This window comes from Cornus florida, unplaced genomic scaffold (assembly GCF_030987335.1).
Source record: "Cornus florida cultivar Cherokee Brave unplaced genomic scaffold, ASM3098733v1 CherokeeBrave_3.0.0_Hap2_Chr01, whole genome shotgun sequence".
In the NCBI taxonomy this organism is placed as follows: domain Eukaryota; kingdom Viridiplantae; phylum Streptophyta; class Magnoliopsida; order Cornales; family Cornaceae; genus Cornus; species Cornus florida.
The window spans coordinates 115,760,525-115,773,139 of NW_026775571.1; the positions used below are offsets into that span (position 1 = coordinate 115,760,525).

At 37.2% G+C, this 12,615-nt stretch overlaps 1 pseudogene; it reads right to left on the reverse strand.

Moving 5' to 3' along the window:
* Nucleotides 1–6,063: 6,063 nt before the first annotated feature.
* Nucleotides 6,064–7,415, reverse strand: LOC132281421 (probable F-box protein At4g22030; annotated as a pseudogene).
* Nucleotides 7,416–12,615: the final 5,200 nt, after the last annotated feature.

The window sequence follows — 12,615 nt, forward strand, 5'->3', positions numbered from 1 at the left end:
TCTTGTTAACTTGTATTCAAATATGCTTTTGTCATGTTGTATGGATTACTCTAGACCTAGTTCAATTGTATTGAAAATGCAGTTCATGTTAATCTATGCTCAAGCATTCTTCTTGTCGTGTTCTTTGAATTATCCCAACCATGATTCGTTTCATACATGTATGTATATCATGATTCTTGTTGCTTAGACTCTAAGGTAGCTTAGGATGCTCCCCGAGTCTCACTTGGACATAGACGTTAGGTGGCATGAGCCCCTTTAACATGTTTCACCATAAGGTAATAAATTTGTAAAATGCTAGGTCGATGCATGCTCATCTCCTACGAGTAGCTTTATGTTACTCACCCCTACGATACTGGGGCATATTTTAGGTACGAAGACTTGGTTCATGACGTCTAGCATTCCTTGGATGTTGTGTAGCTTTCAAGTTTCCATTTCATGCAAATGTTAGCATGAAATGTCATTTTGTAGACTTATATGTCAAAATATGTATATTTGATTCCATGTATGTAATGTATACTTAAGTACACTCCTTTCAATGTATTTGATATGTATGAGATGAGGCCGGAGGCCAATGACCATTATATTGTATCATATGTATCTTTTGATTTCTTGAAAAGCTATGAAAACCTTGAAAAATCGCAAGTCATTGGTTCACCATAGTTGCATCGGGTGTGGGAATTCCATTTTTATTCTTTCATAGGGTCTTATAAATCATGTTTGAAGTGTGGCCAAGGGCCAAACGGTCATTTGACCCTGTTTTGTATTTTTGGATTCCGAATTTTCATTCCAAGTTCCATTTTTGCCTTTTTGCCCGTTGGGGGGTCGGATTTTGTATTGATGGTATTTTTAAGTCATGGACCATTGTAGCACGTCCAAATAGGTAAGTTACATTTGCGTGCATGGTCGTTTCTGGGCAAAACCTTATCGTTTGTGTTTTGAGCCTCTTGTGAATTCATTTCGCATTTTTTTTGCATATTCTGATCTAGGGGCATTATGGACCTTTCACCTCAGTTTTATTTTCTTCTTTCAACATGGTCGTTTAGAAAACGTGATTTTAGGGGGGTTTCTTTTTCGTGTTTTTTCAAAAAATGTCGTTTTGGTATCGGAAATCCCTCGTGAAGTTTCAGCTTCCAGTTTTCATTTAGCAGCTTTATGACCCTCTTGTTCAGTTCTGATCTAGGGGCATTTTGGGGATTTTACATTGAGTTTTTTTCGATTCCGTCCACGTAGTCGGGTAGAAAACTCGATTTTAGGGGGGGTTTCTTCTTTGTGTTTTTCCAGAAAAACTCGTCTTGACCTCCGTTTCAAGCCTCAGTTCTGGGCAGATCAAAAAAAATGTAGCAGCTGCCAAGGGCTGCAACCAGCCATGTCTTTGGGCGCCGGCATGCACGCCGGTGGGCTCGCGCATGGGTGCAGTGTGCGCCATGGCCCCTCGTCGGGCCGCCGCGACGTCAATTTTTCTTTTGGGCTTTTCTCCTTCGTCCGGACTCCGATTCAAGTGATTTTTTTTTTTAACTTGACTAATTTTTTGTTGTCTTTCCAACGGTGTGCTCGGTTGCACCCGGTTCTTCCTGAATAATTACCATTTTACCCTTTTTGCCTTAAGTGCTCGTTTTTCTTCGTCATGCCGTTTCTCCTTCGTCCGGATTCCGAATCATGCGATTCTTGAGTCCATCTTGATTAGTTTTTCATTGTCCTTCCAGCGGTGTGCTCGGTGGCACCCGAATCTATAGTTTTTAGAAATGACTATTTTGCCCCTGGGGGCTTATTTGTCATGTTTCGATCTTTTGCTTCCGCATCAGTTCTTATTGAGTTCCACGAACTCATGGAAGGTCACTTTGACTTCTTAGAGTCTTGTTTTCTATTTTCGCTTCTGCATTCGGATCCGTTATCGAGTCAACCTTCGGTTCATCACAGGACACGCTGGCCTAAAAACCAGGGTCGTCACATCTCACTATCAATATTCTTATTGAACCCCTATATTCATCTAACAATCTAAAAGTTTAATTTTCAGTTTCTCTCTATATGTATATATAGAGTGAGACTTTGAAAACATTCAGAATTCAACACACAATTTAACAAGTCAATCTTGAAACGGCCAACGAAGCAAAGACTTTGACAACTCAACTATTTTTTGTCTTGCCTTTTTTTTTTTTTTTTTTTTTTTTTTGCAATTAACTCTTACCTTGTACTTGGAAGATTTAATCCTCCCGTCTGTCATATTAAAAGGAGAAAAACACCACTAACACTGATTTATTTTATTTTATTTTATTATTATTATTATTTTATCTTTCGGTATTTTGAAAACTCTTAGAAAATTATTTTTCATACAAATCATTTTAAATTCGAATGACTAAAAATGATTTATCAAAAAAGTTTTCGTAAGTCATTTTTCACAGGTTACCTTGGGTCATCCCACTATCCGTATTCTTATTGAACCCCTATGTACGTCTATCTAACAATCTAAAAATCTAATTTCCAGTCTTCTCTTTCTATATGTATATATAGAGTGAGAGAAGAGAGAAAGATAGGAAACGAAAGATGGACACAAATTTAGGTTGGTTGAGAAACAGATTTGGGTGGAGAACATGAGAGAGAGAGAGAGAGAAAATAACGATAAGGAGAGGGAATGATGCTTTAGCGTAGAGAGAGAAAGTAAAAAGGAGAGAGAGGGAGATGAAGAAAGAGAGTGAATTATGGGTACTATTTTTATTAGTGAGGAATACTCGAGAAAGAGATCGTTAATTGTGTATAAAAACTGATGTAGAAAATATTTTATGAACTGTTGACAAACACCAAAAAATAAAAAAAAAAAAAAAAAATATTTTACAAAGAAAACATTTTTAGAGCTTAATTTCAAAATAGTTTACACCGTCATGACACACATATAGAAATTATGATTTATATGGATTGTGGAAACATGACCACATTGCCATGCATAATATTTTTTATATTAAATTGTGTTATGGGATTTGATTTTATTTATCTATGCGGTAAGCATAACATCCTCTTATTTTGACTGTTAGAACATACACTTATTTTGACTCACCTGACAATCTTGCGGATTTATTTATTTTTTCAACTATGTACTCACGCACACTTTTTTATTTGGACAATACTTTTTTTATATTATTTAATATCTTGAGACTTCAACTTTAGAAATAAAAGTCATGACACTCCACTTTAGCTCTCCAGCGATAATAATGAAATATGCATTTTAATTAATTTATATTGTCTACAAAATTTGAAAAATAATAAATAAAAAAATCAGTGAAAGTGATTGAATTTATTTAAAAAAAATATATATATATTATTATTATTTATCACTTTTTAAATTTTGTATTTGGTAACTTAACAGCGGATATACAAGTTTTGTTTATAAAAAAATATTAAAACGCGTTCTCTTCAAAAATTAGATTCAGAAAATTTAATTTAGGACCAAGTAAGTATATATATATATATATATATATATATAATTCCATAATAAACATGAAGTGTGCGCACTCATTCTCCTTTTTCTTGTCTTTTTCCATAATAAGCATATTAAATTATTCATTATATATATATATATATATATATATATATATATATATATATATATAAAATTCCATAATAAACATGAAGTGTGCGCACTCATTCTCCTTTTTCTTGTCTTTTTCCATAATACGCATATTAAATTATTCATTTGGTGATGCTTCGCTAGAACAACGGTTGCATTGTCAGGTGACTTGGACGTTTTTAGTTTTCCTCATTGGTGGCATTGTACAACGTACATATATCATAAAGTTGATTGACTTTGTGACAAAATTTTTGTCCAGCAATGCTGAACAATACAATACGTAATAAAGTAAACAAAATAAAATAAAATAAGGGTACAGTAGAAACTCATATATTTTAAATGGATTTAAAATATGTGAAAAGTTTATTTTATTTTTTATTATTTAATTAATTTTAATTATAAAATATCAAAATACTTAAAAGCCTCAACTCCCAATCAGTCCTACGACCCGCAACCAGGCCACCACATCTTTACTGGTAGTACTAGTTTAACATCGTCATCATTAACAAATACGAGTTCATCATCGTATGGATCTCAGTTTTCTTCAATTCTTACCAACTTTTTCCCAAATTCAACCACACAAGACCACAACGTTACTTCTTTGCCACCCCCAACTAATACTTCCAGATCTCAAAACACTACATTACAATCACCCACTTTGCCTACAGAACCATGCATTCTCAAAAACCAGACTCGAGATAAAGTTGAAGTTTTGAAGCAAAACCAGAGAACAATTGTGGCACCAACAACTCCGGTGACGGCGAATTACACTGCGGATTCACTACCAAAGTCAGACCAAAACCCAATTGCTGCACCGAAAGCACCGATGACAGGAAAATCAAACTGGGAATTCACCACTATTTGAATCATACATCTTCTTTGACAAAGAAACCGAATAATAGGACTAATTCGGGTGCGACTGTGAAACAGACGAGTGATAATTTGGTTGATATTGCTCTCCGCCGTCACCCTCATCTGAGTCGCCGCCGATTCATCCACGGCCGAACCAGTTCGTCTCCAACGGCCGAGTTTTCATTGCCCGCAGGTGCCGCGCCGGGAACCGTCCTTGTCACCACCGCTCGTTCACAGCTGTTCCCATCACAGCTGAACCAGCCCTTCGCCATCATCTCTGCCATCGCCCATCACAGCCGAACCAACCCGTCGCCATCATCTCTACCATCGCCCATCACAGCCGAGCTCTCCACCGGCCGAACCATCGCCGCACTTATCTCATCGGCGACTAGGGGGCGATGGAATCGAAGGCGGGGCCGCGGATCTAGAGTCGGCCAGGTCGAAGTCGAAGGATCTAGAGTCAGCCAGTCGTTGATGTAGAGGCGGAGGAACCGATGACGCCAACGGTGGAGGAGAGGCGGCTCGCCGTCTTCGCCGCCGCCTTGTATGTGTATATATATATATCTATATATCTGTATATATGTATATATATATATGTGTGTGTGTGTGTGTGTGTGTGTGTGTGGGGGTGTGACCGTGTGTGTGTGTGTATATGTGTGTGTATAAGTTATGTGTGTGTTGGTGTTGGGGCTGAGGAAGAGAGAACACAAAGGAGAAAAGGAAAGAAATGGTTATGGCGAGGTTAAAACGGTCATTTTAACATTTAAATGGATTAATATGAAAATTCAAGGATAAAAATGTCAATTTATTAGCAATGGAATGTCTTTAATAGCTGTATCAAACTTGAAGGAGTGTCATTGTTTCAAAATAGACAAATTTTCATCTGGGTGTCTTTCTGATAAATCTCAAAGAGTGTTACCGTACTTTACCTAAAATAAATTGTTAGTGAAAATATATAATAATTACTATTATTAACTAAACTAATCAGAACCTAAAGTTAAGTAGACTGGTTGAGTTATACAACCTTCACTTCTTCATAAGAGAAGTGTTTTAAGTCTCTAAAAAATAAAATGAGTGTACAAAACAATGTAAGAACAATTTCACTACGACATGTGAACATTGCCTAAATTGTTATATATTGTATTTTTGAACTACTTAGATTGATGATGATGGTTGATTACCAGGGAGGAAACAATACATTGAGCAGAACACTATAATTACACATTTGTTTACTTGATAACTACATTTTGAGTAGGACATAATATGAATCTTTTCTACCATGTGTGTCGGTCAATAAGAATCTTTAGCGGTATATATTAATGCTAAAATAATATATAGATTAATATGTATTAAATCTGGCTCGCTCATCTAGTATTGCAGCTTTTCATAAAAGGGAAAAGTTTTATTTTTTGAATTGCTCAATGTCTTAATTACCTTTAATGGGCACGAGAACTTGTAATTTCACCAACATACATTTTTATCTCATTCCAATATTTGCATACTGTAGTTAGGCTTTTGAATTGCGCGCATTGCATGTTTGTTTAAATGCCAATTTAAAACAATGGAAAATTCAATTTTCATAAGATGTCAATACATTGAATGAATGAATCAAATTAGCTATTCTATGGGTTGATTTATAGACATTGTCAGTGTTAAATATATATATATGTACAAAAATGTACTACAAAATTTGAACAGAAGTGAAAATGAACCACTGTACTATCAGAACAGCTTGCTAAGTTGCTAGCAAACTCTTCAGTGGTCTCCCCCTTTCTTGAAGCAGCAGCCAGATTCTTTAGCTCTGATAAGCTCCTTTCCAGCTGCAAAGCCACCTTCATTTCAAGCAATTCCCCATTCTCTCTCCTCCCCACTTCTCTTTCAGACCGGTTTGATTCAATAGACTCTTCCATGAGCTTAAAGAAACCGGCATTGCTCCGATACATCTCAAACACCGTTCCCACTTGGCCACCATGCTCTAATGTGTTCATGATGCTTGCCAAAGCACCAACAAAAATACCGAGCACCGCTGCCCATGAACCATGAGAAGGAGATCCCACAAAAGCAGAGCCAATAGCTGCTAGGCCTGTTAATAAAGGGCCAGAAATGGCTAATACTTTGTTAAGTTTCAAGGCTCTCTCACCCAACCTCAAATAGTCTCTTTGTCATTCCTATTCAAAACCCCAACTATCTCTCTCAATTCCTCTTCCAACTCACCACTCCAACCATTCCTCGTGGGTAGGCCTTGTCAAGAGCCAAAACTTTGTCCATAAATTCCTTCACATCACCGATTGTGGGTGTGCCAATGGATATGCTTGTCTGAATTTGACCTTGAAGCTGCTTAAACAACATTGCAGCATTTTGCTGTTCTGCAACAAGTTGGGAAGGTTGAATCTTGTTCATGATGGACAACATCCCAGTAGCTGCCAAATACAACACAGTAGAAGAGAGCATGAGTCCCATTAAAGGGGCACCAACATTAGCACCTGAAGCTGCAATACCAACCATGGTTGCAGCACCAAGTGTGATTGCGTTTATGGATGTTAAAAGTAGGCTGTTCCCGTTGTTTCGTTGCTCTCTAATGTTGTTATGCATCTCCACTCTGTCTGCAACGGCCTCCATGATCGCATAAAGCTTATCAATCACCACAGGATCGGCAGAATTTGTATGAAATCTTGTATTTTTGGGAGAGTTGGAATGCTTTTCAATGTGCATGGGTAGTGGTTGTACTTGTGTAACCACTTCTCAACTCCTATTCCTCTAACAAACCTCTGGTTGAAAGGTTAGGAAGAGAGAGAAGAGTTTGCCCGAGTCTTAGTACATTGACGGTCCCTCTTATTATCCCTCTCCGGCAACACGATGAAAGAGAACTGGATGAAGACGCTACACTTGAAGCTTGAAGGGTTGCCATGTTTAAGTCCTCGAGTCTCTTTGAGGTTTTGTTGTGGCAATTAAATTAGTTGATCTATGAAAGGGTATTCAAAACTCAGAAGGATGATCAGGTTGTGATGATGGATTTAGGCTTTGATGAGTGATTATATGTAGTTGTTTCATGGTCCATATATAAAGGAAGGGATTGGTGTACGTATTTCAGATAGAATATGTCTCTATTGTTCAAGGTTTGAATTGAAGGGGTTCGTGGCGTGGACTATTTCTTCTCTATGGGTTTGTGATCCCATGGCCCATCTCACCCTTTATTTTGGCTGCTTTGGAATTTGGGGCTTGAGCAATTCTACAATATTGACGATCGGAATTCAACATACCATCTTGAAACGGCCAACCTCGCGAAGACCTTGACAACTCAACTGTTGTTATTATTATTGTTTCTTTTTTTTTTGGAAATTTAGGCCTAGTTTGGTATGATGGAATGGGCTGAAATGAAATGACCATTCCACTTTTTGATTCCCTTTTCCTTGTTTGGTGTGTCACATTAAAGTGGAATAGCCATTTCAAGGCATTCCTAAGGAATGCTCATTCAATCAAAAAGGTGGAATGACCATTCTTCTTTTTAAGACATGGAATGACCATTTCGTTCCCACTTATTCCCACTAATAAAATAATTAAAAAAATCAAAGACAAAAAATACCTTTTTTTGGCTTCATTTCAAGTAGATCTACCACCAAGGTCTCTCTCTCTCTTTACGATACCAAAAATCCTTTTGGATTTGTTTCAGACAAATCTACTTACAGGATTGCTCTCTCTCTACGACACCTTCGCTCTCTCTCTCTCTTTGTAGGAGTCGATTTGGGAGTCAAGACTTAATCTCTAGCCCAAGCTTGAATATGGTTTTTGATGCATGCAAGTGGTGTTTGACAGTTTGTGCAATATTGAATTGCCAGGAAGACATTTTGTTTAGCAGTTATTTAAAAATATTGTCGACTGCCAGCTTATGCATTTTAGTTATCAATGATATATTTATTGTTTAAGGATCTTTTACTAAATTTTTTATTGTTAAATGCAGTCATAATTTCTATTTTCTAATGAATACCACTGCTAAACATTTTTTATCAACACCTATATTTTGAAGTGAAATTGTACAATATTTGATATGTCTTTTTACTTTAATATAATGTTTATAGAATACTAGTTAAGTTTAGACTACAAGAAGTTCAGTTTTGCGTTTTATTATTGCCTAGTATATTTCTTTGAAAAAAGGTAACTACTCTTTCAAAGCCTTTCAAAATTGTTAAAAATTTCATTACTTATAAAAAAGTAATTATTTTTTAGGGCTCTAATACGATGCATTCACAATAAATAAAAGCAATTATTTGTGAGGTCTCGGGTTCACAACAAATTGTTAGTCTTTTCTTAAATTTTGTAATATAATTATAATTTTCATAGATTTTACAAAAATGATTTAGTTGGTATAAGCTAGTTATATTTTATTCCATTTTAAAATAATAAAATATGTCATTTCGTTAATATAATTGATATATTATAAGTAAGGGTATTTTGGAGAAACTAATTTAAAAGTTATTCCATTTCAGCTTATTAATTGGTCTAACCAAACAAGGGAATGGGAATGGTCATTCCATTTCTGCATCATTCTCTCTTTGCAGCCAAACAGTGGAATGAGAATCATCATTCCATTCCTACATCATTCCCATTCCATCCCCACTTGCATTCCATTCCTGCCTCATTCCATTCCTACGCACTAAACATACCCTAAGGAACATTTTATCTTTTGAATTGAAGTGAGGAAATCATGGCCTTGGTGGTTGTATGGAGAGTCCGAGCCCTCTACCTTTAAAGCCATGTTGGTTAGGGGAATAGACCGAGGAGGGATGAATGAGGGGGGAATAAACAAACTTTTTCATGTGTGGTTGAAAAGAAAAGAAAATAGAGAGGAAGCAAGGAAGGATGAAACGTTTCATCTCTCATTTCTTTGTATTTTTCTATTCGCCCAAAATTGGGGAGATGATGAGAGAGAGAAAAAAGTAATAATTAACACTAATATGGATTTTTCATTTCGAACCTTCCTAAAAATTTGAGATAGATATAAATTTTTAGATTTTTAAATAATTAGGGTATACTAGTAAAAAGAAAATAAAAATCATTTTTCCGTCCTTCCAACAAAAAATAAAATAAAAATGTCACCATATCCATCCCTTTCTACTTTCTACTGTCCATTCCATTCAACCAAATAAAATGTAACGACCCGAATCCGAGGGTCCAAATCGTTAACCGGGTCCTTACTTAAACCCGATATCGTCTAAGAGCACTATGGTTAATTCCAAGGTTGATACATAATATACGTGCCATCCCAAGGCTATACAAAAAGATTAGATCACTAATATAAAAGATGTCAGAATGGTCCACTAACCCATTCAAACTTGTAGAGGAGCGTCGTCTGCCACTTCCTTCCCGTGACATGAAAAAAATGTAATAATATGATGGGATGAGTCAACCGCTCAGTAGGAAGTGTCTAAGACGTGTCACGACCCAGAAACTCAAAAAAAAAAAAAAAAAAAAAAAAAAAAAATCCTCAATTCATACAAATCCAAATACATCAAAATACACCCAGGATCACAAAAAAATTGCTCTCTTTTATACAAAGTCAATTTCCTCAAATATATACAAAACTTTCCAAATAAATAAAAGAAATCCTACAACGCCAACTTTTCCACTTAAGCCCGAATCTAGCAATCCCCGTTCATCTTCGGTACCAGAAACTGGAGGGTGGTGAGACAAAAAGTCCTAGTAAAAAAAACCATAACAAGAATTTCATAGAGGTTTAATGTGATGTTTCCAATATTCTCCATTTTTCATTTTTTCGAAAATTTTATCGTCACAAGGGCATTTTCGTCTTTTGCTGTCTTGCTTACCGGACACTACGGAGGGTGCCAGTTGTGTCCGAGAGTTGTTTGGAATATTTCATTGAGTTCAGGACTCCTTAAAATGCAAGGGTGGTCAATTTTGCATTTTATCGTTTTTCGGACTGGACGGTTTCGAGTGGGGCCCGCTAACGAAATTGTTGTGTACGGGGATTATGATTAGGTCCATTTGCATCATATGTATTTTTATTTAATATGTTTTATGTGGTTGTAAATTATTAAATGTATATAAGGATGTATGTGGTGTAAAGAGAGAGAAAATGAAAATAAAGGAAAAAGAAAAGGTTTTGGTGGTGGGACCCACCACCACCTATTTGATTTGTTGAGAGGCTATTTAGGCCTCTCATTTCTCTTCCTCTCCCACATCTCTCTCCCTCCCCTTCTTCTTCTTGATTTTTTCTTTCTTTTGGGGTTTCAAATTTCAAATCATGATTTCTCCCTTAATTTTGATAGATTTTTGATGTTGTTTGCGGCAAATTGAAGAGCAAGCTGAGATCTACATTGTGATCGGAGCCAATCTTCATTTGGCCACCATTTTGGAGATCACAATTCTAGGGTTTGGAGTGTAGAATTGGGGCTTTTCATCAATTTGAGGTAGGGGTTCCTAATCCATGTCTTCTTAGACTTTAGTGAGGCAATTTTTCTATGAATTATAGTTTAATATGTTAAATTTGTATCAGCCTTCTCTAAATTAGCTTAAATGTTGTATATGAACTATGTGCCTAAGAGTATTAGTTGAATTGTGTGAGAAAACATGTTTATGTGGTAAATCTCTTGCCAATTATATGTAAATTTCCATGCTTATGTGCAAATTTTCATGCTTAAGTATAAATTCCCATGCTTACTATATACAACTTGTTGAAATTGAAGTATAGAAGCATGTTTGTCTTTGTGAATTGTAAAGTTCTTTATTAACACGGCATTGGCAAGCATAAGACATCCATGTATATCATTGGGTATGAGGTTGGGAAAAATCTTGATTTAAAAATGATAAGCAAATGGTCTTGGGAAAAAGGTTTATGAAAGGTTTGTGAAAACCCGGACGCCTAGTGGTCGGTGGTGTTGATGTAATTTAAAGAGAAGTTGAGCTATCTAGGCCCAGACGACGCCATGGAGGTGCCATGTGGTTGGGGATTACTAGCCCCCTTTCTCCTCGAGACGCCATAGAGGTGCTATGGGTCGGGTTACATTAACGGTTTTGGAACGATGAAATGGGTTGGTTTTGGAAATTGGGGAAAGACACATCATGACATTCCATGTCATTGCACGGCATAAATTAATTATGACTTGAAATGTTGATTTTGTGCTTTGTTTAACTAGTATGGCATGACCCGCTTCTATATCTTCTATTCATGGTTGGGATCACTGGGTTTCAAGAAATGTGTCTTAGGCACCACCTATAGAGCTTAGTGTCACAGGCTTAGAGTTTCAGCATCACTCTAGCTACTCCCGTGCAGTACCAAGACGTTGCTTCTACTCGTGCAAGTGCTTGGTCAGCCTAACTCCCGTGCACACCACAGCCAACACACTCCCCTCGTGCACTTACTAGTGTTATAGTGGCCCTCGCCCTCTCCTCACTTGGCTTGCACACTCACACATACTAAGACACTTAAGTTGGCAAGGAAAGAACACTTCTATTACTTCAAAGAATGCTTTGTACAAGGCTAGCACTCAAACTCTCTACAAGGCTCTTAAGACTCACTCTAGGACTTGATGATTACAAAATGAAGTCCTACTCCTATTTATAGGTATCCCCATCCCTAATGGATGGCTAGGATGCATTCTAACCAACGGTGGAGATCGATTCTCTAGAATCTTCTCCCACATTCTTCACACTTCCATACTTATCCACAAGTATCTATAACATTCTAGAACTCTCCATACTACTCCACATAATTCTGGAGAACTCTAGAATATACTACACATAACTAATATCTTCCACACAACACTAGACAACTCCGGAAGACTCTAAAAACTCCACTTGCCATGCAGCGTCCTACTCAGCGCCTGCGTGGCGTATCCTCCATAGGCTGGGCGTAACATTCTCCCCCACCCATTTCCGTGACGCCCTCGTCACGGTTTCTTCAGCTGACCCAGCCTCTCGCAGGTCATTAACATTTGCGCATATGTCCTTGGTTCAAACGTACGAATGCCCTTTGGGAGATGTGAGGTCCTCACAATCTCTATCGTCTTGACTGCCACCTCTAGACTCTCCTTCCTGCCTACGAGCGGCACCATGTATGCGGCCTTACCTTCCTCGCTTCCAAGTATCATCAACGCACCAAGGCATGGTAGTGGCGCGGCATTGTTCCTATCCATGAACTCCAACCCCAGCACCATGTCGTGGTCGTCCATCTCTGTAACCTGGAAGTC